Source organism: Coturnix japonica, chromosome 3 (assembly GCF_001577835.2).
Source record: "Coturnix japonica isolate 7356 chromosome 3, Coturnix japonica 2.1, whole genome shotgun sequence".
Classification (NCBI taxonomy): domain Eukaryota; kingdom Metazoa; phylum Chordata; class Aves; order Galliformes; family Phasianidae; genus Coturnix; species Coturnix japonica.
Genome location: NC_029518.1, coordinates 24,326,074 through 24,351,145, shown reverse-complemented (window position 1 = coordinate 24,351,145; position 25,072 = coordinate 24,326,074). Strand labels below are relative to the sequence as shown.

Here is a 25,072-nt window from a genome sequence, read left to right as displayed (position 1 = left end):
TTTATCCCTTCCTTGACTTCTTCTGGTTAAAAGATTGATCACAGGGATGAGTGGAACCAAGGAGAAGAAATTGCTCATGCCGTTCATGCAGCTGTCTGCATACGCTCTGCACCTGTTTGCCCTCCCTATTTTGGGCCCTACAAAATCCCAGAAATTCTTTCTCAAAGCTTTTTCTTTCTCAAAGTGTGGCCAGGACAGCAGCCTGTCACCCAGAAGAAGGGGGATGCTCAGCCCAGAGCAAAGGAGCTGAGGGGAGGCTCATGGTGACCTACAGCTCATCGCAGGGAACGGAGGGCAGCGCTGAGCTCTGCTCTGTGTGACAGCAACAGGGCCCGAGGGAACGGCATGGAGCTGTGTCAGGGGAGGGGCGGATGGGGGTGAGGGATGGGGTCTGCACCAAAGGGCGGTGAGCACCAAACAGGCTGCCCAGGGCACAGCCATGAGCTGATGGACTTCAAGGAGAGTTTGGACACTGATCTCAGACACAGGGTTTGGATGTTGGGTGGTGCTGTGTGCAGCCAGGGGTTGGGATCCCTATAGATCCTTTCCAACTCAGGATATTCTGTGATTCTATGACCCTGCAAGGATGCCCAGGCTCTGCTCTGTGCCCTTCTTCTGTGAGGCACGGTGACCTACATACCTGCTCTTCTCCATAAGTGGTGTTGTCCTGGCTTATCTGGCCCTCCCTTTGCTAAGGATGATAATACATGAGAAACCTTTCATTATCTGGCGGCCTCCACCCAGCGGTCCCAGGTTACATGTGCTGCTCTCCTCCATTCCTGTCTGTTTGTCTCTCAGTAAGAACTAAATAACCTACAGGATTTCCATCCAGGCATCTCTGCAGAGTCTTAAATCTTAATCGTTCCACAATCTTAACTAATTGGATTGCTTCGCGGAAGAAAGCTGCCTGTGGTTTGACTTTCTGCAAAACACCTAACCCCAAATAAATAAATAAATAAATGAAAAGCAGAAAAGATAGAATCTAATTACTGTTATGAAGAAAAGGCAAACTGCATCACAGCTTGCCCTGTTGCACAAGAGGCGTAGACAGTGCTGAAATGTGCAGAGGAGGTTTTGCATGCATAAGCAAATCTGCAGGTTGCGTGGTGCTTAATAGTGCTCTGCCCTTGCAGGTCAGTTATGCAGAGAATAAGCAGCAGCATTCCTGCAACAGCTCATGCCACCTCATGCCTAACTTCTGCTACTGGTGCCATGCAGAATGTGAAGTGCTTCTTCTGTCAAGAATGCCTTGCAAGTGATACTGTGCTTTTGCAGATATCACTGATGAACTGACAAATGAAATTAGTAACATCAACATCCAGGGAAAGTCAAGCTGGGAGGTTAAATAACTCACTTTAGGCTGGGACCAAAACCAGAAAGACAATATATACATCTGTGCCTATCTCTTTCTGCACCAACAACTATCACGTTAGTGCTGCCTGCTGCTGCCCTATGTTCTAGGCTATAGGACATGCTGCGGCCACACCAGTTATGTCCAGATGACCAAAAAGCAATCCTTCCCCCTAGGAATGGCACTCCTGCAAACACTGGGACACTTCTCTTCATGCCATTACAGCCAGACCAAAGAATGCTGCTGGCAGCTCCTTGAAGAAGGTCTACAGTTCACATGTGTTTTCTGTTTGGTGCTGCAGACTTCCCACCAGCTGAAGGCGACCGGAGGAGCCCAGCTGTGACCAATTATGGTCAGGGCTGCCTGGGGTTAGGGCTGAGTAGCAGTGCAGGAGGTCATTTGCTCATGCTGCCTTGCACAGACTGTGTTTCTGTGCTCTGTTGTGGCTTTTGCTGGTTCAGAAGGTTTTGAGTCTGCTTCTATTTTACTCTGTGTTTGCTTTGATTGTATTCTACCAAGTTTTGACTCCCATAAGATGCAGTTACTGTGAGGGCTGTGACCTAGCCCAGAGGGTCAACCCAACTTTGCTTCCTGCTGTTTCCCTGACACGTACCACTGGTCGGGGCTGAATCTGGATGCAAACCAAGCCTTTCTGAATGCCGGAGACCTGTTGGAATCCACAGGAGTAAGGTGAGGGCTGCAGCCACTTCATTTTTCTGAGCCCTTTGTAGAAGTCTAGAACACCACCAATCTTTAAATGCATCTGGATTTAATGCATGTAGCACCCATGTGACGAATGATGTCTATAAATACCATGTAAGCACACAATAGGATATTTAGCATACCATTTCCAGCAGGCTTCTAACTAGGCTCTCTGCCTGGTGCACACAGCAGATTCCCATGGTCTCACGGAGCTCTGGGTGCTGTGGCCTCCACATGAGACACCCCTCAGGGAGAAGTGAGGTGCTTGGGGCACCGAGGGGTTTCTGTGGAAGCCCAGGGGTGTGCAGCAGCACTGGGAATTCCTCCCACTGTCCTTCTCCCCATCAGTTTCTCAGAGATGTTTGTGGTGTTATTTGTGATATTCATAGTTTTCTCGGGGGAGGGGGAGAAACAACAACAAAACAACCGGCTCTTCTAGGAATCTGATTACATGTTTCTATATTTAAAATGAGAGGCTTTTTTATGTGCATGTAGAAAAAATGTTGGTTTATGGCATTAAAAGTGCTTAGTGTAATCTGGTGATTAATGCAGCCTTTTACTGGGTTGCTTATAAACCATAAATTCCCCCCACGGAATGGCCGCTGTGGCATTTTGCCAATTAACTTCCACATGCTTTTCTCTTGCTCTGAATCCGGGTGTTCCCTCGCTCATTTATTTGTTGTTAACAAAACACTTGCTGTTTGAAACACAGCATTTAGTGCTTCTGGTCCCCCAGCACATGCAATATTGATGTGTTGTGGATTGTATAAGAAGCCTGACTCATTAGTAAAGAGGTATTAAAATAAACATCTTGAAAGAACGCAAACAAATTTGGCCACAGCAGCTACGATATTTTAGTGCTAGCAGAGGCACAGCAAATGTGAGGTTAGTGAACTGAAAAGGAGAAAATACCCATTTCTTGCTTATGCAAGTGTTGGTAATTGGTGGTAGGGATGTGATGGAAAAAGCTGGGTCCCGCTCTGGTTTGCCTTCGGTTCACCTCGTGCCTTGTCTTCACGTCTTAGAGTGCAATGTGTGGTATTTATATCTGGAGTTGGAAGATATCCATTATGTTCATCAAGTCCTACTCCTGAAATGAGTTATCTTCCTCTTTCCATCACATCAGAGGTTCTGAGGTTCTGGGCTGAAGACGGTGACTGAGGCCCAAAATATTTCAACATAAAAAGCTTATCACAAGCATGGGGTAATATCAAATAGGTTGGATATACGTTCTGCAGATTGTGCTACATTTATTATTTCTAACTAATGAATGCATGACACTTCAGAAATACAAAAGCAAATCTGCTCTCTTTGTTCAGAGTCTCTCAGTTCACAAGTTGGTCTCAAGGACTGTAACCTGGAAAGGTCACTTTGTAGTCTGTAAGCAGCTTTAAAGCCTGCAAGGGCCTTAAAACAATGGGCTTAGCCGGTGGAAAAAAAAAATCTGTAACGAGGTAGCTGCCAGCAGAGAGCTGGAAAATGGCTCTGCAATGAGCCTGCCACGTCTGCTCCTGGTGCAGGTAGAGGAGAGACAGCTCATAGAATGAATCATAGCATGGTTGAAAAGGACCTCAAAGATCACGTAGTTTCAACCCCCCTGCTATGTGTAGGGTCACCAACCATCAGACCAGGCTGCCCAGAGCCACATCCAGCCTGGGGTTGCCCCTACCCATGTGCAGCACCCTGCACTTGTCCTTATTGAACTTCATTCGGTTTTAATGAACACACTTCTCCAGCCTGTCTGGTTCCCTCTGGATGGCTTCCCTTCCTTCCAGTGTATCAATTGCACTGTTTGGTGTCAATGGTTGATGGTTTAGAAGCATCACACCATTTGTCTGTTTTGTCACTGCTTTAACTAGTAAAACTCTTTCTTTTATTCATTCCAAGCTTGCCTCCAAATGACCAACTGCAGAACCTGACGCTGTCTTAAGGGATATGGAACAGCCAAAGTGGTGAGTAGTCCTAGTTCCTCAGAGCCTGCTGTGCCCTGGTGGACTCTCTTGTCTCTTGCCTTTCTTTGTCACTGTGGCTTATGTATCTCATCACTCAGCCTCTGTGGTCTGCTTTGTTGTCTGGTTCTCACTAGGCCCACATCAGCCAAAACATGTCACAGAGTTAGTACATTTCTTTAAATCCAGCTTTGTCCATACATAGGTACCGGTACCTGCCATGAGGGAAGGGGGAGCCTGGACATCTCCCATCGCACAAACAGGACCTCAGGCATGTCAGGATGCCTCCCAGGGCAGAGCTGACTCCTCTCTGCTTCCCCTTACTGAAATACCAATATTTGTAATAAAGGTGCCTGAAAACACAGTCCCCCAGACCAATTACTCTATGAAGGGGTTGGAGTTGTGCTTCTTTTGCTGACAGCTTTGGCAGTGAAAAAGTTTGATTGACCTTCCTGCAGGAGCCCCTCCCGGCCCATTCATGTTGAAACAAGTTGGGTTTATTAGGGAAGATCTGATTTGGCTGAGGCAGAAGCAATGTGTGTGAGCCCCTGGGCTGTGGGAGGAAGGACCTGGGTAGGGATGAGCTGCCAGCCATGGTTCCAGGCCATGGGCATGTTGGTCTCCCTGAAGCAGTGCAGCTCAATCCAGGGGTAAGCAGCTGCTCCTGGCTAACTTGACATAACCACGTCTGCTTGTCCACCTCCTTCTAGTTTACTTTCCTCTTGAGGCCTTATGATGCTTCCCTCTGTGCTGTGTTGCATGTAGGAGAAAATAATGGGATGAAAACCCACCTTACCATCTCCTTTCTGACTTCCTACCCTTCCTTTAAATGCCTTGCTAGCTGGTGCCAGCTGTCAGCGTTGGACCATGACTAATGCTTATTTTCTTGCACAATAGTGTGCTTAGCTTCTTGTTACCTAGCTCCAGCCTTTCTGGCGTCTTCTTCTCTTCCTATTTTCTCATTTATGTCATGCATTCATTGCAAGTCATCAGACCTTAGAAGTAGGAATTGCCAGTCTGATTTCTTCGGGAAATGAGGCTTGGGTGATCATGCTCTGTACATCTTGAAATAACAGTTGAATACAGTGGTTGATTCAATTTGGCTGAAGGAGAGCAGGCTCATGAGTAATTGAATTGCTATGAGTTTAGTGCAAGTAGGCAGTGAGCTGGGGCAGACAGGATCTCTTAGGTCAGTGAACAGAAATAAAGGTAGCAAACATAGTAGCATCTTGTGAGATAACAAAAAAATCATAAGGGAGATACATTTATCAATGTCCAAAGTAGATTTGTATCTTCAGATGACCACAAGACACAAGCCCTGGAATCTTCAAATGGTGGCATTACATGGCCCAAAAGAACAATTGGTCTTTCTTCATTGTTCCAACTGGGGATTAAAGGCAATCCTGGTGCTTTGCCATAGTTCAGTTGGGGTGCAGTCGTCTTCCATTGTCCTGGTTGAAGAATCTCAGGGGGCTTCCTCTCCATATGCTGCTCTGACCACTGCAGCTCTTGGAATACCTGGAACATAAAATCTTACCCCACCATTCTTTTTACTGCACGCAGCAGATGCTCAGCCCTTGCCCACCCCTTTCCAGGGACAATCTTAAAAGCAGTCGCATGACGTGTAGGCATGTGTAGCCCTGCAAGAAGTCAGCTGCCTTGCCAATGTCGGATGACACATTTAAACCTAGTTCAAGGCTTCTGGCTTCTGACTGCATGCAGCGCAAAGGAGATTAGTGCACCACTAAGGCTTTGTGCAGTGAGGCATGCCTGCCCAGGAGAGGACAAAAGGGAGGATTTAACTGTAGACCAATTCTAATTTTTCAGCAAAAAAAGCTCTTTTCCAATGTAAGAGAATCCTAATTAAAAAAAAAATAGAAAGTCATCAGTAGTTTAACTGATGTGTTTCTCGCAACAGTGCAGTGTTACAGAGATAAACTATCAGTGCTTAGCTTACAGCTTGTCTCAACACCTGGAAGGCTTCAGTAGAGACAGGTTTAAAAATTAATTCCTATTTCCCAGAGACATTGTACCCTGAATCTCATACAGAGCATACTGCGCATTGGGTAACAGGAGCTGGCAATAGAGACAAAAGCAGTGGGAAAGGTAGAAAGGCTGAGATCAAATAACATTGTTCCTCATGCCATGGTAGAAGTTGGGCAATGACTCTACATGTTTTTAAATTGATGAGGCTTAACCCAGAAGGCTGAGCCTCAGCACCAGTCAGTTGTTCACTCACTCCCCAGCTCTCATTAGGATGGATGAGAGAATTAAAAAAAACACAGAAAAACCCCAAAGTAGAACTCAAAAGTTGAAATAAAAACTATCTACTAAAACAGAAAACGAAAAATGGATTTTAGTAATCTCATTATCATTGTAATTATATTATTGCCTGCCTGTTCATCTTCCCTCAGTCTGATAGTTTTTTTACACGTCATATAGTTTGGAACATCTCTTCAGATAGTTCAGGTTAGCTGTGCTGTTTCTGCCCCCTCCCACATCCCTGCACCCCCTCAGCCCTCTTGCTAGCAGGACAGTACAAGAGGCTGTAGCACTGATATGTCCTTGACTCCATACAGCACTGCTCAGCAATAACTAAAACATCGATATGTTATCAGCATTGTTTTTGTCCCAGAGCCAAAACATAGCATCACACCAGATGCTGTGAAGGAGAGGGAAAAAAAAACCCTCTATCCCAGATGAAGCCAGGGCATAAATAGGTATGGTTGAATTGAGGGGGTAGGAGGTTCTGATGTCATCAGTCCTACAGTTGTTGCTGCTGATGTTGGGTTTCTTGCCACTCCTGTCACTGGAGCAGATGCTGCTGGCTCTGCTGCTCATGCTGCAGTTACTGCTGGCACCTCGGTGACAGACAGGTATTCCCCAAGCTGAGGTGCAAATTGCCAGTGGGCTGGGGGCTCTGGATGGGAGCAGGCAAGTCTGTACTGCTATCAAACTGCTGCTGTTCTTGCAGAAGACGGTCAGTGACATTATAAGTGTAGGCCAATTGCAGGTACTGATAGAGGCTGACATAAGAGGGTTGATTTGCAATCAGAAATACCTGATACCTAGAAATTACTCCAAAAGTTTCCTATAGCATGTGTTTCTTTTATATACCTCATATTTTCTAAGAAAGCTATACACTTAATCAAATTAAATGCAGCAGTGAAGTGAGTAATTAAACATTCTGCTAGGCTCCTTAGTGACCACAACCCAAATAATACGTGTGAGCTGTGCTGACAGAGGAGGACTTGCACCTAGTCTGCTTTCTCATGCCAGTTGCTATCACTTACCATCATACTGGGACCTGTGTGTTATAACAGGAGCACTAGTGAGAGAGGGATGTGTTTGTGTGTGTGTATGCATTTGGAATCATAAAATCATTAAGGTTGGAAAAGACCAGTAAGATCATCTCATCCAACTATCAATGCACCCTCACCAAGCCCCCTAACCATGTCCCTCAGTGCCACTCCATGTGGTTCATGAACACCTTCTATGACTCTACCTGCTGCCTGGGCAGCCTGTTCCAGTGCATCACTACTTTTTATGAGAAGAATTTTTGCCTAATATCCAACCTGAATAGAGGTGGACAAATGACGTGTTTCAATGTGCAGTGCATAAATACATCAGATGCGTTTGTAGGGAAGGAAAGATCTCCAGAATATCAACTGCATCTTTCTCCAACTAAAACATGATTTTAGCCAGAGTAATATTAGTGATGAACCATGTTATTTAATGTCAGCTTGAACTAGAGTAGAGGTACATGCAGTGCGAGGAAAGGTTATCTGGTGAAATGGATGAACAGATAAATAGCAGTTGATGGCAGAGCACTGAATGTTCTCATAGCAGCTCTGTTTTGCAAACTGCAGTACAGGGCGTAATCTCATCATAAAAAGTTTATTTGATCAAATGTTTGTTTGCTTCTGCGAAAAGCCTGATCTCAGTGGAATGAAAGAAAGGAGCAAAAATATGAACACACATAAGTTATCCTTGTGCGTAATTGCTGATAGATGCCAGGGTGTGAATTTAGGCTGCTAGTGATCTGCCTGTGTTTCATCCCTGTTTGAAGCCTATTTTTCACTGTGATTCTTATTGCTGACCAGGATCGTGATTACAGTGAGTCAGAAATTGGTCTTTGGTAAAGGTGTCAGCTCAGATGGCTTTGAAAAATGTGTTTCCTTATGAATCGTAGACGAGTATCAAGCGACTTCGGTAGTACAGTGTGAAACTGAAGTACTCATCATAGTCCTGGGCAGCTAAATTGCTTTTACAGATGTGTATTGTGCTGTTGGGCACATTTTCCCTGTGCTGCTACGGCAAAAGGAAGGAACCTCTGAGCTGGGTTTAATAGGGGAAATTACTTGGGACTGGGGTGGCTTCTGAAAGATACATAATTGCTTGGGAAAAGCTGTTTGACAAGCTTCCTCATAGCTTTTGGGCAGATCCTTGGAGTATAGGCCATCTTAGGCCCATTGCCATTACTTATCTACTACCTGAGTTCCTTAACCTGTACTTTGTGATCATTTTGGTAGTTTTCATCCATTCACCTGCTGTGGAAACACAGAGTAGTCTTAAGCACAGCATTTATCAGCCAAGTTTGTGAGTCTTTCCTCCGTATGACATTTGAATTAATTCATTGTTTCAGCATTAAGAGCAATTTTAAAATATGAAACGGCAAGTTGTAGGTGAAGAACAAGTAAGAACAAGGGTCAGACATACTTGAGGAGATGAGGGAGTTGTTCTCTTGACTACAAACAGCAAAAAATAGCTTGTGCGACTCCACAGTGTCTGGACTTCCAGGCGAGTTCTGGAATCTGCAGTTGTGATAGGGTAATTGGCTTGTAAAGATTGAACCTGTTTCAGTGCTAGTCCTGTCTGTGATAAAGTAGCTTTCTCTTGTCCTCCCTTCTGCTGTAAGTGCTGATAGCCTGGCTATCAAGCGCTGGTGATAACATTCAGTGTTTACTAAGTACTTTTCATATATCTAGTGTTGGTATATTGGTTGGTATATAATATTTCTGTAAGAAGAACCATCATTAGAATTATCCTCTTTTTATATATAGGAAAAAGGGAGGCTATAAGGGACCTTACCATAACAAATTGGTGGCAGAGTTAGGATGGCGTTATTGACTTCTGTACATCCTTTGAAGAACTGTGAGAATTACAGTCCTTATTCACTTAAATAGTCTTGAGCTGTGTTGTGCAGCACTGTTATGGGCTGTGCTGAAAGAAATAATGGGAATTCAATCTTCTGACATTGATCTTCCTCCTTCAGATTTCTTTGACACCACCCGTGAAGCGCGACAAAATTTTTAAGGCTGTTGAGTTTCCACGTCTTACTTAACTCACTCGTGTAAAATCTGTATTAGAAGCAGTTATGAGGCTTTGCACATCATTGTTGGTAAAGCAGAGCAGTGGGAGAGCTGCTCGGTGGTGTGGCCAGTTCCCCAGTAGCTGTGCAGTGTGTGTGCCATGCTGAGCAGTACTAAGAGCATGGGCAGAAGAGGGGGATCCCCCCAGATCCTGGCAAACCTGCTTCTGTACACCAAGTTTCATGGACAGGAGGGTTCAACACCAACCATCCTGGAACTCATTCTTGGCTCTGTCCATCAGCCTCAGACTCTTTGTGATTGTTTGCAGTTCTATCTAATTCCTTGCAAGCGCAGAGGATATGGAGTTTTGACCAGGGTGTGCTAAGGAAAGGTATACCCAATGTATGAATGACATCATATGCAAGATCATGGCTTCCATATCTGATGGGTCCATATCTTAATGGGTGCCAAACTCAAAGCAAATGCTGGATTGGATTTTTTGTGTTGTCCAAGTACTTGTGTTGATGTTTTCTGTGAATCATGAACTTTTCAAAGTTTGGCTGTTGCTCCAAGGCTATTTGTGTTTGCATCAGGGCCTGTGCAGTGACTCACTTTTTGCTTCATTTCTAATAAGAACGGACCATCTTTGGAGTTTGATTTCCTCTGCAGAATTTTCTAGGAGCTAGAGGCTGCTGATGAATTTTAGTGAGACAATAAATTAAAAAGGAAGGACTGTGTCATTTTTCTTCAACTGTGCTTCCTCCAGAGATGACAGTGCAGTAAATTAGAGGCATTCAGCAAATTCCTAGATGCAGTCAGCTGCCTTGTGGTGTCAGTTGGATGGGACAACAGGAGCATCTCCAGTAGCTTCAGCCAGGGGTACTGCATGGAGGCTTTACCATTGCCTTAACCCAACACTGAGTGATGTAATTCTGAGAGATATTTGAAACTGAAAGCTCAAACTGTTTATTCTGCCGGGGCTGGAATACGGGCTGTGAACTGCTATGGCTCGGGAATTGGATGCCCTGCTATGGGCAAGGCTGACATCCACCAGACAAGGCTGCCCGTGGCCCCATCCAATCCAGATTCAAATACCTCCAGGGTGTTCAAGATAAGTGCTTAGCTGTTTTTTATTTCTCTTCTATGCACATGTACAATTGAACAGCTGAACTGTCAGGGCAGGAGACATGGCTGCTGGCTCATAGGTATAAGCCTCAACACACCATATTTGTACTTTTGACAGGATTAACCAATATTAAAGTTGTTGCTGAATGTAGGGCAGACACTGGTCAGAAACCTGAGAAATCTGTTGGTGCTTTTGCTCATATTCAGGCAAATTTCCACTGATTCTTATGCAAGGGTGTCACAGTTTTACTCAAAAAACAAAGCTGATAAGCTAAAATATACACAAGTGCACCCCTATCACTTTAAGGCCCATAAGGTGTTCTTAAGAATTTGGCCCACAGGTTTTGCAGAGAAAATCTGTTTGTGGCTCAGATATTTACAACACTGCTAGCAAATATAAGAAGAGGAATAACACAACAGGTGTGCACACGCAGTTAGGAGGAACTGTTGAATCATTTGCCACTGTTGTATGTTCCCCTGCTTAGACCACTTGCCTGCAGTGTGTTTTTGTAGGGCATTTTCTGCTGCTTGGTTTTGTTTTTCCAGCAGCGTCCTAGAGAATCCTAGCATTATCACTGGGGCGCATCTAGTTTTAATCCTTTTCCAGCTAGTGCTGAAATCAGCTTTTTTTTCAGTGTGACCTGATCAGGAGACAACAGCAGTACTGTCACAGTTGTAATGAGAAAAGAATTAATCTTGTTCCCTTGGGGCTCAAGGGGGCTTGATGCATTTCTTCTGAAGTTCAAGCTGAAGGCAACAAGCTTTACAGGGTGAAGGTCTTTGATTAACAAAGCTGGTAAGAAAACAAAGCTGGAGGGAAAGCAGAAAGGGATATCAAAGTCTCCATATATTGAATTGCAATCCTAGCTTGAGAACCACTGAGCTGGAGCTGTCCCTGACCCCCACCAGGGAGATTTCCTTGGCAGAGATATAGGAGCAGCCCACAAGTAACACCTGTGGGCACTTTGTTTCTCTGAGATTTGGGCAATATTAGTGTCTGACGATGCTTGCGGTATTTTAGTCTGATTGATTCTGAAGGAAAAGTAAACACTGTACTTGTTTTATTGTTTTAATTCAATCATTGATTATGAGTCTTTGGCCAAAGCACCAGCTGAGGAACTAATTATCCACCTCCACATCCGGCCTCTTTTGGACTCATGGATTGAAGGCTGGCCCATATCTTATATACGTGGGCAAGGCACTTTGATTCAGTCTTGTAACCTTAGTGTTTGCCACATTGAAGCGCAGATTGTTTATGCAGAGAAACTAATTCTGAGTCATTCTTCCCTCTTCTTTGTTTCTTCATAGTTACTTATTAGGCTAAGTCAGAAGAGAACTCTTCTGTGCTGAAAGTTGAATGGCTTTTGAGCCATAAATTTTAACTCAATGCTTTCAGAATGCTGAGGGGGGCAACTCATGGGCAAGGGACTGTGAGCCATGAGTTTCCTTTGCCTGGTTTAGTAATAATAGTAACATAGTGATCACTGTTCAAAAATTAAACATTCCTAAAAGCAAGTCATTGTACAGAATCTGTACATTACTGCAAAACATCATTAAATCAGTTACATCAGATTCTATAATATGTATATATATATATATATATTTCAGGGGCAGCTTACTAAGAAAGTAAAGAATTCACTGCATTTCTGCAATCACAGTTCTGACAGCAATTAATGTACTGTGTCAGTCTATGTGACTATGTAGCAGCAGTGAAAAACTGCTTAGGAGAACTTAGCTTTCTAAAAGATGGAGCAGCTGATCCAGCATGTGATGTCTGACATAGGTGGAGTGTTTGCCCTTCTTTGATTCTTTGGTTGAATTCCAAACGTTGTCTTTGCTTTGTGTGAACAATAAAAATATGGCACAAAGATTGTGAGGTCTGTTTAAAATTTAATGAACTGCAGATGCATTGTAGGATATTTGATCCAAAACCCACTGAATTCCATAGAAAAGAATGCTTTCTCTAATGCAGCTTCAATGAGTGAAAAGAAGAAGGGAAAACAGAAAACTTAAGGCAAAGAAGAGCAAAGGAAAAAACTGAATAAAGCAAAGGTAATTGAAATTATATCAGAGTTCTCTGTCCCCATCCCTGTGTAATTAATTACTATTACTGTTGTTTTTTAAGTATTCTTTTTGATAAGGCCATGCCTAGGATCCTAGTCCAGCAGTTCTCTGCACTAAGGGTTTTGCCAGCTTAGATGTCAAGCTCTTCTGTTCACATCAAGTATTGCAAGAAAGATGTGTTCTTCTTCTACCTCACTCCTTTCATGCCAGGCTGTTGGAGATGCCTTTGCTTCTCCTAGGACTTGTCCCTCTCCCAGCTCCACTCAGACAGCTTTGGGCTCTCCACATGTGTACTGTTCTGCCATGGAATTGCTCTTTTTTCTTCTTTGCCTTGCTATTAATCCCGACATAGCTTGGAAATGAACAGCCAACCACAGTTTTCTCCAAAGGATCAGAATTAGTCTTCATGCAATCTGTTGGTCACAAAAAAAAAAAAATTAACTTCTTTTGAATGAGACTGGATAAAAAAAAATAATAATGCATATGCTTATCTGATACACTCATTTTTCTCAGTTTATGGAATTATTCTGCATGCCTATGTATGTTTTTCAATACACCTGTATTCCAAACCAAAATGCAACACAGGTAAAATTCACTTTCCTCTTAATCATGACCATCAAACTCTTAGTTGAATGAACTTTCTTCCCCAAAGCCAAAATCAGTTCTGGGCTTCAGCTAATTTTACTCACAGCTCCAATGCAAAGCAGCAAGTCTTCTTAAACTGTAGACATAAAATTGTTCCACTCTGAAATGAGAAGTTCTAATGAGCATGAAACTTCTAACTGTCAGGCTTGTTGTTTGCAAGAGAAAGAGCTGCTTGGAAAAACTGTGTTTTGCTTGAGCACTTACACCACCAGGGTTCCAATTGCTGAGCTACTGGAAAAGTAGGGCAGCCAGCAGTGAAGAAGCCCTGGGGTGGATGTTACCGTTACTCAGGTTATTTGACATGGAAGTCGATAGATCAATAAGTCCCCCTACCAACCCTGTAAAGAAATATTTGTTTCCTGAAGAAATGCCCTGTATATGACAAGGAAGCACTTACTACTGTGGCTAGGAAGGTTCTTATGGTTTGGGTTTTTATTTCATGGGTTTTTATTTTATGTGTTAAAGATTCTAACCAGAAGAAAAGAAAATGAAGAAGAAATATGACACTACATTAGTGAAATACTAATAACAGTTGTAAATGTGGAAAAGGGATCCTGGAGCATATTCATTACAGATGCCAAATAGCAGACACATTGCTGCTTGCTTTTCTGATTCAGGGTATCCAGCTCAATCACAGCACAGACTTTGAGCTGTGGGACACATCAGGTCCCAGTCATTGTACCATGTTGCCCATGGGGAAAAGCTTTCTGATTGCTCAGACTCCCTGTTTGGCTTTGGGTACCCTACAGCACTGAAAATGACCACATATTACTGCCAGTATGTGTGCCCTGTTTGTGTCTCCTCCCTGCACTCATGCAGACCTGAACCACTGGGGCATTGCAGTTCACGTGAAATGCTGGGTCAGGGAAAAAGCTGTATTCATTTTTTTTTTCTTTAATAATTATTTTAGTATCTATTGTTCAACCATTCAAGGAATATATGTAAACCCCGGAGTCTCCAAATTATTAACTATTGCTTTTAATTAACCACAGTAATCCCTGTTGTTTTGTCAGATGGAAAGTAAACAACTAAATGGCCAACTAAATGCTCAAGCAGGGTTGGAGGAGGTTTTAATTATTTCATTTTGTTAATCACAAAGTCTGTTCATTGCTGTTCGTGTACGGTGAAGCAATTCAAACAGCTGTTATTATGCAATGAGGCTGCAGCTATCTTTCTTCCTTTAAGATATTTAAAAAAGATATTCTGATATTCTGATCATGCCTGGTAATCTGCAGTGCCAGGTATACTTTGCCTTAGGATTTTGTATAGCGTGAGACTTGGGGGAAAAAATCTGATGCAATTCATTTGAGAGGTTTACTTTGTAACTTTAAATGATGGGGCAGTTAATCTACAGCAATCCTGTTGAAGAAATGCATGTAGGGCTCACAAAAATCTTCAGGCTGACCTCAGTGCAAATAAACTCAGTTGGGCAGATTCTTCTGCGGTGTAAATGGTGGTAATTACTCTGAAATCGATGACCTAAATTTGGATGGGCTGGGGATCTGCCTGTACTCATTTTTCATGTGATAGGCACAGTGTGGGCCGCAGCAAAGCTTAGTGAGCTTCCCAGACAGGGCAATCATTGCTCCATCTGTATCAAAAGGGATTATTTCTAACTGAGAGCTAAAAGGATGTTTAACTTGCACACAATGCTCAGTGCCAGGTCTCTGTTATAGTTAGAGAAGTTCATGAAAAATCAAGCACTCCCACCACCTTTCCTCTCTTTGGCTGTCAGGTCATAACAACTTGTGGTCACTGCTCACCTGGTCTGCATTCACAAGGTATCCTGGAGGTAAATGACAGAGTGCCACAGATGAAGCTTTGGATTTGTCTGCTTCCCACTTCTTCATCTAAATGGTTATTTTCCAATAACACAGTATGGTTTGAAGAAGAAGGTTTCTGCTTTGTTAGGCATCATTCTTCATGTCCACACTTGGAAAATTGCAGGTGCATTGTGTCACTGCTGCGAGTATCATTTGCTGTTACCTCGACTTGGAAACCAGCTGGTGCTGCGGAGGACAACAACACACACTTACAGCAAAGAAGATATGGTGTTCTCCTGTGGTGATATTGATGACTCTGATAGATGGTAAATACATGGCTGGAGAAAATCCCACTGTTTGCCCAGCAGGACTGACCTTACACAGCTATATATGCCTATTTATATCCCAATTTCAGCCTGCGGTCAAAGCAGAAGCAATAAACACAGTATACTTGTAGTCTGAGTCCCAGCATTAAAATTGCATTTGCATCACTTTTGTTTGTTTTTAGAAAACTGCTCTTGGGTCTGTTTGCTTGAGTAGCGAAGCAACGATTTTGTTTTATTAGGAGACTCTGAGCCCTGGAGTGGAACACCACTACTCCTTTACTGATCTTGCAGTCAGAAAACAATACTGAAATATATCAAAAATGTCAGGCCTCTCCTGGGTCTCTGTAAACTTCATCCTCTGCATTTACTGTGTGATCAAGAACATGTGCCAAGGCTGCAACTCTGGTCCTTGCTGTTCCCTGTAAGTCCTTTCGTAGCTGCTGGTGGTGGAGGTGCTCTCTCAGATGGCTGTTCTTATGGAGGCCTACATCTGCCTCCTCTGGGGTCATCATTAAGAAGGGCCTGACTCCAGGGCATATCTAGTTCCAGCCCTTCATGGGAGGATGCATTTCGCACTCACAGTAGGTGAAACTCATGCTGTAAAGCAGCATTGCTTTTCTGTGTGATCTAATAGGTAACTTTATTTGACTTCTTCAGATCCCAAGCTTTGCCAATTTGTGTTATTGTTTTCTGAAGGGCAGCATTTGCATTTTTGAGGAAACCTAGCAACACTGAAGTGAAAAAAAAGTAATTAAGATGTAGTGGACTATTAGAAATGCAAGACTAAATTATGATCTACTGGGAAAACTAATATGAGTGTGGCTAATGACATCCTTTAGAAACTGATACAAAGGAGACATATTAATGATATTTGTGCAGATAATATACTATGTTTGTGCTTATTAGCTGTTTAATTTAAAGTACTAAAAAAAATTCAGGTAGTTGGTATTTAAAGATGCAGAGGGGTACCCGTTGAAATGACAGATATTTTTTCTTTACTGGTAGCTTATATATGTTTATATTTCATGTTGTCAAAGAAGGAAAATGAATGTGAAATGCTTAAAATGGGAAATGGCTCAGTAGACTTCATGGAGCTGATAACCAAAGTAATATGTGTTGGAAGAAATGGGTAGGTAAAGCCAATGAGAAAGAAATTCAAATAAAGCAAATTTCACACTTTAATATATGATACAGTTTAAGGTAGATTGCTTGGTCCCTACTCAACCACAGCTATGTAAGAATCAAATTAGATTGTACCATACCAGATCCTTGGTTAGTTAATATGATGCTGAATGGGATGTAGGTAATTCTCTATTGACAAGGAGGTTGTGACCAGCACACTTCACCAAATCAACCTTGGTTTTCCACAGTTGTTCTAAAGCATAGCAATTTCTGGCTTAGTAGACAAGATTAAAGATTTGAGTTTTCACTTTAAGAGTTTGTATCCTGTGGGGTGATTTACATGACATAACTACTTCAACAAAAGTCCTAGTGTAGACACAATTAAACCAACTATAAAGGTGTTCTGCTGCTTGAGCTTATAGACTTTGCCAACCGGGATCATATTTGACAGGCAAAAAATGCTCACCTTATGTGGGAGGAGTTTACAGGTACAGCTACACCAGGATGACAAAACTTTCAAGTGTAAACAGGAACTAAGAGGTGATTTCAGTCATAATGTCTTACCAAAGTCTGAGTTGTTTGCAAAAAGCTCTCCATATGTGACAGGCCTGACTCTGCTCTGCCCCAGAAGCTGGCAGGGAGGGAAATTGACACCTGTCCAGTCATGGAACAGCTACATCAATACACTGAGTACTACAGGAAGCTGGTATGGAGAAGAGCAGTGCCCTGACAAGTGCAAAAGTATGCAAAAACTAGTCCTTGCCCTTTGTTTCCTTATAGGTTCATATGGCTGCTTCTAACATTTCCAGGGCTGCTGGCAGCCTAGATAACTTTTACAATTCACAGGGCAGACGTGCAGGAAATGGCAGGCAGAAAGCTGGATTTAAAGGATTTACAGCAGCTGGGAAGTAGGACTTACACAGTACCTGCCCATGGTATTTCTGTCTGTAGTCATCACTGTTTTAGTGAGCTCTGTGTTCACATCCCCTCCCAGAAATACAAATCAGATATAGAAGCAACTTTTTTTACTTTTTTTCTGTATATATATATATATATATGTTTAAAATAAAATAAAAAAAAATTTTAAAAAGCAGAAATAAAATAAAACAAAAGAAAAAGAAATGAGAAACCTTGAAGATCATGTAGCACAAATATTTTGGAAATCCATATATTTAATGAGATAAAAGAACAAAATGCATGAATGGTTTCACCAGCAAGTAATCTGGAGAGTGCGAGGAAAAATCCTTTTAAAATCTTTGAAGTAAATGGCCATGCAAAGACACAGCTTGAGGCAAAAGCTGTTTGATTGGAGGGGGAAGAGTCTTTGTTCTAGAGAATTAAACCTAAAATTCCTGAGTAGATGAGAGAAACCTGAACTTCTCAAACAGCTGACAGCTTTAAAGAGAAATCTGCACGGGTTCAGAGAAATGTCTGCATGAGGCAATGCTGAGGACAGAGTCAGACTGCTGCCTCATGCAGGTCCTGCGGAGGCACTGACAGGCTGAAAAGTAGGTTCTGCCCACATATGGCAATGCAAAGCACCAGACAGACGTGTAGACACCCTGTAGGATCAGATAGAGGAATCGGCAACCACAGAGTGATAAAAAACCCATATGCTAGACATTAGGCTGCCTTGAATAGGCTTACAGGTAGTGTTATGCAATGAAGTACCAAGAGAAATTTAGGCTGCACAGGACTTCTAGAGTTATCATGTCCCACAGTCCCAGAGAGAGCCACCTCCAACAGGCATTGGAACCTTATCGCAGCCTTGCCCTGCTCAGGAAACCAACAGTGTCTCTCCTTAGCTGAGCATTTAGCAGGAGGATTGTTTCAAAAGACAAAATCTAGCAGCTAAAGTGTGCATCCAGGAAATGGAATTTGGGGTCTGGATGAGTAACACTGCTCAGAGCATGCTGTAATCCCTGACCTGTTGGGTAGCCTGAGAAATAGGGAAATGCTCCTTGCAGTAAAGCTGGGCTTGGAGTCATGGGGTGAGGAGAGAGGTGTGGGCAAGGAGCCCTGCTCTGGGACACCAGAGTGTTGATCCTTGCTCTCATAGTTGCTAAGAGATTTTATATGAGAGCACATTCTTTGTGTAGGACACAGTAATAATCCTGGTAGCAGGGAAAATTATACCAACAAAGGACTGAGTTATTGGATCCTCATGAAATAGAAACATGAGGTATCACTACCATCCATGCTGCCTGTGAGCACACGAAGATCTTGGCACATTTCAGATTGAGCAGCCAAAGGCTTTACTCAGTGTCTGACAGGATGGCTGTGATCATGGGCATCATAGTTTGGGAATTCAGCATTGAAAGAAGAATGTATTTAAGAGTGAGGCACCTGCATTTTTTGAGATATGACTATCAGTATATATGCACTACAGTGACTGTTTTACATGACAAAAGGTTTTATAGGATAGAGTCCAATCTCCCAGATAAATGAAAAAGAAACCAACCAAAAAAAAAAAAAAAAAACCAATAAAAAAACCTTCACTGAACTGTAATCTGAAATGTTTGTTGTTACTGCTGTTCTTCTAGGTACAATGCAACCAGGCATTAGTAGTGTAATCTTTTGATTCTGATTGTTTTCACTAAAAGCCGTGTACCGCAACAAGCTTTGCTGCGTGAGACTCATGACTAAGCTTTGAATAATTTGGATTCTAGTCTAATTTTTAATAGCATTTTCCAGTTTAGTGCTTTCTCCCTTCTCTGTTATGGTTGCCATAATGAATTTCTAAGAAGATTTCCCAGGAAGAGGATTTCTCACTGCCCAGACCTTTCTCATGGAGACACTCAGCAAATGTTTTTTGAATTGGTCTTATGAGATAATTATACAGCAGACCAATGATACTGCATTCCTCATCATTAATAAGTTCGCTAGTGATTACTGAAATTCATTTTATTGAATTTATACATTCCTTTTATGGAATGCATGCATGACAGGACATTGTCAAAACCTGTATCTTTCCTTAGGGCTGGCCACGACAAAATGTTTTGATCTTACAGCTCAGCTTCTGTTTAGCATGTGATTTCCTAGCTCCATGTTCTGAAAGGGCTTGCCACAAGCGGAACTGAGATTACTTAGGATTATGTGGAGTGAGCTAATCATCTAAGGCAGGTACTGAACAGTAAAAAAATATAAAAAGAAAAATGGAGATGATGGTTGAGAATCCATCTTTACTGCCTCACTCAATGACCCATCACTTCTGCTAATTCCTGAATCCCTCTACAGGGACAGAGGGCCAAAACCTGCACCCATTTATGTGCAAAATGCAACATTACCCTTTTACTTCTGCACCTGTAAAAGTCTTGGAACTATTTACAAGAAAATATTTTCCACTTAAGATAGAGCCTCAAAAGCTCATCTGAAATTGCCTGAATGTTCTAAACTTACAAGCATCATCCCACCAGAGATGCGTTCTTGAATGTTAAATTTAGGCTAATTGGAGACATATCCTTTAATTTAGCAAGCTGAGGTTACTAATACAGATCAAGAGCTAAAAATTAACAGTGGAGATGATGTGTACGCTAAATGCCTAAGTGATGTCTTAACCTATAATTATACAAGTTCTGTTAATAGCGAATAATTCAGATCTTCAGGGATTTCAACAGTCTGATGGGCTGTAGTTATTTCCAGTTTATATTATGGTTGCTAGGTTTCATTAAAATAGGAAAAAGTCCTTAGAGTGCAGTAGAAGCAAATTGGTGTTTGAAATTATCACCCAGGAACCAAAATATGAATTTTAAATTAGAAGGTGTCCAGAAAACACAATGGCATCAAAGCCGAGCACTGATGAGGAACGTGAGTGGTGTGGGAAGAGTGTTTGCAGAGGGCACTGAGGAGAGACATCTCTGGGAGCAACATGCTCTGTAACAGCCATACCTTAGATGCTGCACTGGTACAGCGCGTAAGGAGTCCAAAACATGTTACAAACCCCAATTAAGCCTTGCTACATTCTTCTGAAGTATTTAAATTTTGTTATCAGTGCTTGGCAGATTGCAGGCTGAGGCATGATAAGGCCTGTGGCTTATCAGAGCAGTACAGTGACTCAGTCGGGTGGCACAGGGCTGCAGCCTCCCACTAGTCCTCGGCCAGGGGTAGTTTCACCAGAGCAGTGCTTGGGGCTTCTTGTCCCCCTCCCCTGCTCACCACTGCTCCTTTCATCCTCACACCATCATCCTCAGTCTTCTCGGCTGGGCTGGGATGCATAGTTTTGGGTGTGCCATGCTTCAGGTCACTGAAGGCAACGTGGGTTAATGTTCGTGCTTCCTGGGTCTCTCCCAGATCCTGCTCTTTCGAGCCTTACTGCAGACAAATTATTTTAGGAACATCTAGGACAAATTAGATTACCTGATAGATACTAAAAATGCCACACAAATGAGATCACGGGAATGACCAGCATGTGTTTGGTAGAAGTCAAGTTAGCTGACACATTTTGAGAATGAAATTTGACTTTGCATTCCTTGTAAATTCTTCTGAAGTATATTTTAAATGTCATGAATATCTGTTTCTTCTGAGCAGATGAACAAATAAAATAAATATTCTTTTGGCCTAATGATTAGGCTATTTCAACACGGTTTTGTTAGTGATTCACATTACCTAAATTCAGCCTCCAGTTCCTCACACATACATAATTACCTTTTGTATCTAAATTAAAAATCTGCATTTATCAGAAAACACAGAGAATGCTGCTTTTAGTTGGGTTTGTTTTTATCTTGAAGCTCTTCAGTTTTCTCTCTAGTAAATGAGCCACAGCATGATGAGATGCAACTAAAGAGCTCTCCCTTTATAAAATAGGTCTCATCTACATCTCCATTTCCCTCTGAATCCAAGTAACCTATTACGTCTCACACTGAAATATGTGCAACCATTTTGTAACATATTGCTAAATATCTCTAATTTACATAAGATATAACAGCAGAACTCCACTTAGTGTTCTATTAGTTAAGTTACTGTTATTATGGAATTACATAATGGAGAAATAGCAAATTCAAACTCTTAAAATGCTGATCATGAAGTATATTAAATTATAGCATTGCCTCAACTGTAGGGCAGGTATGGCACACCCTTAGTCCTGAAGTGGATGGAATAAAGCAGAGCACAGCATGGCTTCTCTTTTGGAAACCAACATCCAAGGATGCATTTTAGACCTTAAAGAGCTACACTACCAGTGCCTCTGATGTCTGAAGCCTCTGAGATTTGCTGTTAAAGCTCTGATTAATCCTGAGCCAGCATTTGTCTCCCAGTTGCCCAACAAAACGGTATTGAGATTGTAGAGTTTAATTATTTACTGTTTGGAAAACACTTACAGACAGGTAAAGAAAAGATGTCTTGTTAGTACTGAGTTATGTTAAGCAATAATCCCAATCAATAAAAATCACCAAATAATTAAGTATTTTTAGACAGTTAACACCCCTTGCAACTGCCATTAGCACCAGGTTGGAGGGCTGTTGACATATCACTTTAGCATATTATAAATTCCCCATAGAGCACTCAGATGTCCCAGTGATGGCTATGCATGCTGCTTATATCACAGTCTTGTCCCTGTGCTATTAACTGTAAGGGTTTCACACTGAAAAATCCTGTCATGGGAATACGGATGAGGACAGTGAACTAGAGATGTATTAGGAAGAGAAATGTGGATGGTCAGAGCACACACAGGAGGCCAGACCGTGACTCACTGCATAACCTGAAGGAGCTCATTTACCTTCTGTTCTTCAGTGTAACCCTGTGAGAAACCTATAAAGACATTTAATTGCTTTGTGGACTGTTATGTAGTCTGATCAACAGTATTTAGAAAGCCCTCTGAGAACTCTGGATAAACACTGTTTTTTTGTGGCTTTGGTTTTTTGGGGGGAGAGGGAAGTGTAAAAGTGGAGGGGGGGGGGGGGGGAGGAAGGGGGATTTGGTTTGTTTTTTTTAGGGATACTCTTACTGAGTTCATAGCTTTCATTTCTTGAGCTCGGCCCCAGAGTTTAGAAGAATCTTTCTAATGCTCTGCGTACATTTTATTTCTGTGAAACTCTGCTAGTGTCAAATGCCAGCATGTTCATAGGGCACAGACCATCTGTTTTCGCTGAAATGAAGTAGTCCTGTGTTTACTTAGGAAAATGGGTGCAGGCATTTTCAGTTCTCACAGCTGTTCCTCCCTGGGAAACAGGAGGGTAGGAATGTTTTTTTTTTTTGTTTTTTTTTTTTGTTTTTTTGTTTTTTTTCCCTCCAAAGCAAAGGAATAGTAAACTTAGTTGACATTCCACAAACTGAGATCTGCAGATCTTGCAGGCACAAATGACTTGCCTTGTTTTGCTTCCCCCTTCCCTGCTTAGGGAATAACGCCACAGCAAGTGTTGCAAATTTCTGATAGTTTGTGGGCAGTAGGGCAGGCTGCCAGGGGAACTGAGACTGTATCATCTGCTAAAAAAAAAATAATAACCATCATAATAAAAAGCACTCCTCCCACTTTTAAATAGTTCTGACACTGAGAGATGAAGTCATCTGCGACATGCCACACTGTATACATCTTACCTTATGGTTTTGCATGAGGTCCCGGAAGGCTCTCCTTCATGCCTTCAAGGCAATTCTAATCTTGCCAAGTCTCCACACTAGGTTGGAGCTGTTGGGATAGGGCAGGGGTCACTGCTCTGTTCAGAATGAGACTTTTAAGTCAGACTTACTGGATTTAAATTTATATTTATTATTATTATCATTGTCATTGGTCTTTGAAATCAACAATCTGCTTTCTTGTTTTAATTGCAGATAAAATAATTAATCATCCAGACTTACTCTACTTTTTCAGTGCTCTTAAAAGGCAATCAGGATGTATTGCATTCACAGGAACCAAGGGCTGGTATTCATCTGCAATTATTAAAGCTTTGATGATCACGGAAAACACGTTTGAATATCAACCAAAGATCTCAAACGTGTTTCAAATATTTCAGTTATGTCTCTCCATTGTCTGCAGAGGTTCACATTTGTCATTATTCTCATTTTATACATGTGGGAATTCAAACTGAGAGCTCACCAAGGGTGCCCAAGTAATCATGAGCAAATGTATGACAAGAATCTGAGGAAGGTGAATCTGAATCACCTGTCAGCTCTTTGAAGTGGAAAGAATAAGCATGAAATGTATGCAGAATATTTACAGTGTATTACTTTAATAATAGCCTGCATTTTGGGTTCTATTAATAATTAACTATTTCTAGAAACTATCATAGCTACATCAAAAGGGATCAACTGGCTCTTTTGCTGAATGATTAGAGTTTTCATCTGACATAAAGCCAAACTCACATCTCAGTTCCAGCTGATATTTAATTATTTATACACAGTGTCACAACTCCAAAAAGAAACCCATGTAGGATGCTGCAGTTCACAGGAAAGTTTTTCACATCCTGGGTACATGGCTCTGAACTCAACTCACTGGGTATCTTGGGAATGTCCTCCTCCTCCACTCATGAAAGTCGAGAAAGTCTTGATTTTGGCTCTATGTATTAAAGTACTGTATATCTATTTTAATCTCTGAAAGTACAGAACAAAACCTACTATTCACCCAGCCTTACTATAAATACTGAGAAAGCAAAAAGTGTCCTAAGGTGATGCATGGTAGGATCTGCTTGTTTTTCTGTGACTGCTTCTGGATATAAGGTTTTGCAACCAACTAGTGATAATTAATCAGCAGTATTTGTCTATTTTGAGAGCACTTGGATGTGGTTTCTTGCTCAAAAATCAAGACCCGTGAGTGTTTTAGAAGCAAGGTGTCCTCAGAAAACATGTGCCTGTGCTGACTGGGGTCACTAACTCCCATTTCAAGTCAGCAATTGAAAAAGGCCATTGAGGCAGCTTTGCTTCCATGCAGGGAAAATATGCTCCTGATTACAGGATGGAAAATCAACTATAGGCCATGCAGCTTTTCCCACCTACACAGCAATGGTAGTCAGTCTCCACAAGGGTGATACATGTCAGATATAAGCTGTGGCGAGTGGATAGCTGTCAAATATTGCCACGTGTTTTCATTCAGGTGACTGAGGACAGACCAAGAAGGACAATACAGCTGGATCTATGGTTTCTGAAAGCAACTTTAACCGTGTTGAAGTCAATACGTAAAGTACTTGATTGCTGACCCTATGTAAGGCAACCAGGAAAGAGTAGGCAATATTGTCAGGACAGGGCTCTGTAACTGGGACACAACCGTCTCAGTAGCACAGTAAGGACTTAGAGAATAATACTTACTAACTCATCATTTTTTGCCACCTTATTTGGAAATCTCTGTTGTTTGATTCTTATACATTTAGTGCTGAATTAAAGGATATCATGAGACAGCATGTGGGTAAGGAAAGATGTCACACAGGGTATTTATGGTAAATGGCACTGAGACCAACGTTAGCAGCAAAGCCCTGTTTGTGGACATAAGAGGAAATTTCCAAATAACCAAAAGGAAGTTTAGAAAGATGAGTATTATTAATGAGAGTTTGCCACAGGCAAATCAGCAACGTCCTGCTTCTGCTACTTAAATAACGAGTTAGCTATCTTTGGTCTCCATGTGTGTATGCTGTAATGTCAGAAGTCACTGAGCAGCTCCCCTTGATCAAAGACAACGCACGCAGTCCACGTTAAATACTTCATGTTCTACGATAATATATAATTACGCCTCAATGTGGTGACTGGAAGCCGCTCCAGACCGGAGCTACAACACCGCGCATGCGCCACGCCA

At 42.0% G+C, this 25,072-nt stretch overlaps 2 long non-coding RNA genes across 3 annotated transcripts; one reads left to right on the top strand and one right to left on the bottom strand.

Moving 5' to 3' along the window:
* Positions 1-1,447: 1,447 nt before the first annotated feature.
* On the top strand, positions 1,448-16,519 carry LOC107311206. Of its 2 annotated transcripts, none has more exons than XR_001553938.2 (3): positions 1,448-2,041; positions 3,941-4,005; positions 4,208-4,321. It is a non-coding gene; the product is annotated as an uncharacterized LOC107311206 (long non-coding RNA). The 2 variants fall into 2 exon arrangements; XR_001553937.2 differs by lacking the exon at positions 4,208-4,321 and adding an exon at positions 15,096-16,519 and having other exon boundaries at positions 1,452-2,041.
* Positions 11,302-20,746, bottom strand: LOC107311207. Its single transcript, XR_001553939.2, has 3 exons — positions 20,248-20,746; positions 14,912-15,157; positions 11,302-12,916 (listed from the first exon to the last, which is right to left on the bottom strand). It is a non-coding gene; the product is annotated as an uncharacterized LOC107311207 (long non-coding RNA).
* Positions 20,747-25,072: the final 4,326 nt, after the last annotated feature.